Here is a 5,677-nt window from a genome sequence, read left to right on the forward strand (position 1 = left end):
AGCTGCCAAGTTCAGGACTTCCTCTCTGTAGGCTGCCTCGTCTCCCTTTGAGATGAATGTATGTCACCTAGGCCTGCAGGTAATGCATGTTACCTAGACCTGCAGGTAATGCATGTTACCTAGCTGTCGGTTGACTCAGAAGATGGGCTTCCCGACGGCGTGGTGAACGAGGCAGCGGAGAACATGGTCAAACTGTACAACCTGTTCATCAAGTACGACGCCTCCATGGTCGAGATCAACCCCATGGTGGAAGACTCTCTGGCATTGGTACACACACACACATACACACACCACACATCCCACACACACACTCTCTACTAGGGGTGGGCAATTGGACAAAAAAAATACCTAGATATTTTTTTTACAATAACGATAATTAGAGGATATCCTTAAAAAATGTGTTTTTAACAGTCTGAGGGCCAGATCACACGTACATTTGCAAATGTAGCATTATTGGGCCATGGCCAACCTGCAGGAAGCGGATGCTGTGATACTTCAACTTACATCACATTTACAAAACATCCAGTTCACCGGGTAATCAGCGCCTTTCTCCGCCCACTATACTAAAATGCGCTGTAGCAAAGTGTTAAGTACCTGAGTCTGATGCATTACCTGCAGGCCTAGGTAACAGCAGTACATACAGGTCTAGGTAACAGCATACTGCAGCTAGAACATGCATTACCTGCAGCCTAGGTAACATGCCTTACTGCAGGCCTAGGTAACTGCATTACCTGTAACCTAGGTAACATGCATTACCTGATACCTAGGTAACATGTCTATTCCTGAGGCCTAGGTACAGCATATGCAGGCCTAGGTGATAATACCGCAGGCTAGCAGACATTACCTGCAGGCCTAGGTAAACATGCATTACTGCAGGCCTAGGTGACAACATTACCGCAGGCCTAGGTACATACATTACCTGCAGGCCTAGGTAACATGCATTACCTGCAGGTCTAGGTAACATACATTACCTGCAGGCCTAGGTAGCATGCATTACCTGCAGGCCTAGGTGACATACATTACCTGCAGGCCTAGGTAACATGCATTACCTGCAGGTCTAGGTAACATGCATTACCTGCAGGCCTAGGTGACATACATTCATCTCAAAGGGAGACGAGGCAGCCTACAGAGAGGAAGTCCTGAACTTGGCAGCTTGGTGTTCGGAGAACAACCTGTCTCTGAACACCAAGAAAACCAAGGAGATCATCGTCGACTTCAGGAAGAAGAGCACCGACCTAGCCCCCCTGTACATCAACGGCGAGTGTGTGGAGAGGGTCCACACCTTCCGGTTTCTTGGTGTCCTCATCTCAGCTGACATCTCCTGGTCAGCCAACATCACAGCGGTCATCAAGAAGGCCCAGCAGCGACTACACTTCCTGAGGGTCCTCAGGAAGTACGACCTGGACTCCAACTTGCTGCTGACCTTCTACCGCTCATCCTCGAGAGCATCGAGAGCCTGCTGACGTACTGCATCACAGTATGGTACGGCAGCTGCACCGTGGCAGACAGGGAGAGGCTGCAGAGGGTTGTAAGGTCAGCACAGAAGATCACCGGCTGCCCTCTCCTCCCTGATGGACATTACACCTCCGCTGCCTCAGCAGAGCAGAGAACATCATCAAGGACAGCTCCCACCCGGCTCTGATCTGTTTGACTGTTGCCTCAGAAGGCGCTACAGGTGCATCAGAGCACGGACCAACAGACTCAAGAACAGTTTCTTCCTGAAGGCCATAACAACCCTGAACTCACCCCTGAACTCACATATGCACTGACTCCACTCAACAGCCCCCCCGGCCCCGGACTGTTCTTCATTCCGTCCGACTGTGCAATATTATTGGTATACTGTTACTGTATATAATACCTCATAGGACACGGGAATCTGTGCAATTTCATTTCATACAGTGCAATTTTATTACATTAACCTTTCCATTACTGTGCAATATTTATTTACTTAATATTAGTACTTAATCATTTCATTCCATCACTGGCATATTATTTATGAGTGTTAACACTTACCTAGCTTTTCAAGCTGATTTATATATGTATACTTGACAGTCACTACACTTATATCTTTGACTTATATTTTGATTTTTACTGTTATATTCTTATATTTTTTGTGTCAACACTGCAAAAGGATTGCTTAATCCGTTGCACAAGTACCGTGTACTTGTGTATAATGACAATAAAGGCATTCTATTCTATCTATCTTCACCTGCAGGCCTAGGTAACATGCATTACCTGCAGGCCTAGGTAGCATGAGTACTGCAGGCTAGGTACATGCATTACCTGCAGGCCTAGGTAACATACTACATACGGCCTAGGTACATGCATTACATACAGGTCTAGGTAACATGCATTACATACAGGTTAGGTAACATGCATTACATACAGGTCTAGGTAAGCATTACTGCAGGCTAGGTACAGCATTACATACAGGCCTAGGTAAAATGCTAATACAGGTCTAGTCACGCATTACTACAGGTCTAGGTAACAGGCATACATACAGGTCTAGGTAACATTCATTAACTGCAGGCAGGTAACATGCATTACTGCAGGCCTAGGTAACATGCATTTACCTGCAGGCCTAGGTACCTGCATACATACAGGTCTAGGTAACATGCATTACCTGCAGGCTAGGTAACATGCATTCATACAGGTCTAGGTAACAGCTACCTGCAGGCTAGGAATTTCATTACGTAATTCTACCAAGATCTTCTCACACCAAAACACACATTTATCCGTCCCTCTCCCGCCCGCTCCGTTGATTTCTATGCTCTAGTCGTCTCCATCACGTTACAGTAAAGTTACAGTGAATTGACTACCGTACCAGGACTCTCGCAGGAATACCGGTGACCGCGTGAGTCCACACACCTCATCATATACACACGCGCGCTCAAACACTCAGAAATGCATACCCAATTCCCTAACCCAATTTGCCACCTTCCCACTTTGCCTTTGTGTAAAGTACTTAAATGATGCTTTAAAAAATATAATCAAGCTGCAACTAAGGACTACTTTCTTTGTAATTAATAAATTAATTGTTCACATGTCATTTGACTGAAGCTTCCCTTGCTGTTGTTGAAAGAATGAAAATGAAATCAACCGGCTGTGCTATCAGCAGGAGCCTAATCTTCATCTAATTCCCAAATCTCTGTGTCTGTTTGTCTCAGTGATGTGCTGGATGCCAAGATCAACTTTGACTCCAACTCAGAGTACCGTCAGAAGATGGTGTTCAACATGCGGGACTGGACCCAGGGACCCGCGGACAGCAGGCGGCCAAGGCCGACCTTAACTACATCGGCTTGGAGGAAGCATCGGCTGTTGGGTCAGTGCTGTGTGTGTTAGTGTGTTTGACAAAGAATAAAACAAGGTTTCAACTTCACTCCGGATCGCACTGATTCCTTTGAGCCGTAGGTGTGAAAGCGCCCTTGGACAACAAGTTAGATTTAGAAAACTTCTTTCTACAGCAAAGCATTCATGGAGTTTTGTATTTTACTTAGAAATGGCCGTTGGGTGTTTCTCTCCAGTAAACGGAGCAGGTCTGGCCATGGCCACTATGGACATCATCAAGCTGCACGGTGGGGACGCCGGCCAACTTCTGGATGTTGGGGGCGGAGCCACGGCTCTCAGGTCACGAGGCTTTCAAACTCATCACTTCTGACCGGAAGGTAGGAGTGGATGGGTGGTTGGGTGGTTGATTGGATTATGCATGGGTGGATTGTATGGTTTGATGGATGGGGGGTTAGATGGATAGATGGATGATGGATAGATAGATGGATGGATGGATAGATGGGTGGATGGATGATAGATGGATGAGGATGGTAGATGGGTGGATGAATGGGTAGATGGATAGATGGATGGATTGATGATAGATGGGTAGATGGATGAATGGGTGGATGGATGGATGGTAGATGGGGGTGGGTGGATAGATGGGTAGATGGATCAGGATTGTATGGTTTGATGGGTGGATGGATAGATGAGTGATGGAGGGTGGATGGATGGATGGGTGGAGTGGATGTTTGATGGGGTGGAGGTCGGGAGATGGCTGGGTGGATGGTTTGATGGATGGATGGGTGGGGGGATCGATGGTTGGTTTGATGAGTGGGTGGATGGACAGATGGGTGGATGGATGGGTAGCTGGGTGGATGGATGGATGAGTGGATGTATTGGTGATGGGTGGTGGATTGTATGGGTTGATAGATGGTGGATAGATGGATGGGTGGGTTGTATGAGTGATGGGTGGATGGATGGGAAACCTTATAAACTTTATAAATTCCTAATTGTGCCTTGTTTAAATTCAAGCATGTGAAATTATAGCTGGCTTCATCTGTAGCTTTGTGTTGGTTAACGCTGTTGCCGTGGCGCTGTCCCTCAGGTTCAGGCCTATCCTGGTCAACATCTTCGGAGGCATCATGAGGTGTGACATCATCGCGAGGGCATCATCATGGCACGTGAGAGACTGGACCTAAGCACATCACGTGGTGCGGGTACAAGGTAAAGCGCAAACTCCGTTTCTCAGAAATCTCTCGCATGCAATACAAAGAAATGTTTTCGCACATCTGGGAAAACGGACATCTGTAGAGAGCCAACCAATAAAGGATTTTTAAGGCGATACTGAACATATATTTGGTTATTTAAAAAAACAAATTCCGATATATCGGTGTGTGTGTGTGTGTGGTGTGTGTGTGTGTGTGGGTGTGTGTGTGTGTGTGTGTGTGTGTGTGGTGTGTGTGTGTGTGTGTGTTGTGTGGGTGGTGTGTGTGTGTGTGTGTGTGTGTGTGTGTGTGTGTGTGTGTGTGGGTGTGTACAGTCCTTACAAAAGTCTTGTCGCTTCTGTACAAATGACCTGAGGTGCCGCTGAATATATTTCTAATCAAGTTATTTACAAGAAATGGCTCATTTAATCCACAGCTTTTGTAAAATGTGTTCAGAGCAAAAAGAAACTGTCAAAAAGTATTCTAAATCACAGCTTGGTAAGCCTTGAGTCAATTTTTGCAAAGACTAAGTGTTTTCGCTTGTCATAGAGCTTCACCTGGGACTAATAATGGATCCATTAGGTCTCAGGTGTGTATAAAAACAAAACCAGTACACTAGACCTTCACATCAACTGCAACTAGACCTGCAAACATGCCAAGATTCACCCTAGAACTAAAGTTGGATTATCAGAGGCTGAAGACAGATCCACTGCTGATGTGGCAGCACCTTCAATGTGTCTAGCGTCAAGTACAGAGATTAAAAACAACATTTGAAGACACTGGAGATGTTTATGACAATCCAGTCAGGCAGACCCCGCAACCAACTGCTCGAGAGGACACGTTTGTGGCTCGAAATCCAAGGCAGACCATTTTCTACTGCCGCAGAGCTCCACCAGACCTGGTCCCTGAAGTCCTGTGTCAACCAGAACGGTTTGTCGGATTCTGTCCTCAAAATGGCCTCCATGGTGGATCAGTGCCCAGAAGCCAGCACTAAACAAAAGACAATTGAAAAACCATGTGGCATTGCCAAGGCCCACAGCTGCTAAAAGGATGGACGCTGGAGAAGTGGAAGAAAGTGGATTTTTCAGATGAATCTTTGTTGAGTTACACCACAGTTGCCACAAATATGCAGAGAACCTACTGGAGCCCGCCATGGATCCAAGATTCACCCAGAAAAAAGTGAGTTTGGTGCGGAAAAATCATGG

At 46.3% G+C, this 5,677-nt stretch overlaps 1 protein-coding gene and 2 long non-coding RNA genes across 8 annotated transcripts in view; 1 reads left to right on the forward strand and 2 right to left on the reverse strand.

Moving 5' to 3' along the window:
• LOC116686216 (uncharacterized) overlaps positions 1-2,661 on the forward strand; it is a 24,783-nt gene extending 22,122 nt beyond the window's left edge. The window contains exons 2-4 of one of the 5 annotated variants that reach the window (XR_004331184.1): positions 932-1,087; positions 2,222-2,247; positions 2,610-2,648. This is a non-coding gene — a long non-coding RNA (uncharacterized LOC116686216). The other 4 variants (XR_004331186.1, XR_004331185.1, XR_004331187.1 and 1 more) reach the window with 4 other exon arrangements.
• LOC116686215 (succinate--CoA ligase [ADP-forming] subunit beta, mitochondrial) overlaps positions 1-5,677 on the reverse strand; it is an 83,086-nt gene that overhangs the window by 65,464 nt on the left and 11,945 nt on the right. The window lies entirely within an intron of this gene.
• On the reverse strand, positions 667-2,253 carry LOC116686217 (uncharacterized). Its single transcript, XR_004331189.1, has 3 exons — positions 2,210-2,253; positions 920-1,075; positions 667-682 (listed from the first exon to the last, which is right to left on the reverse strand). It is a non-coding gene; the product is annotated as an uncharacterized LOC116686217 (long non-coding RNA).

The sequence above is a fragment of the Etheostoma spectabile genome, unplaced genomic scaffold (assembly GCF_008692095.1).
Source record: "Etheostoma spectabile isolate EspeVRDwgs_2016 unplaced genomic scaffold, UIUC_Espe_1.0 scaffold333, whole genome shotgun sequence".
NCBI classification, from domain to species: Eukaryota; Metazoa; Chordata; class Actinopteri; order Perciformes; family Percidae; genus Etheostoma; species Etheostoma spectabile.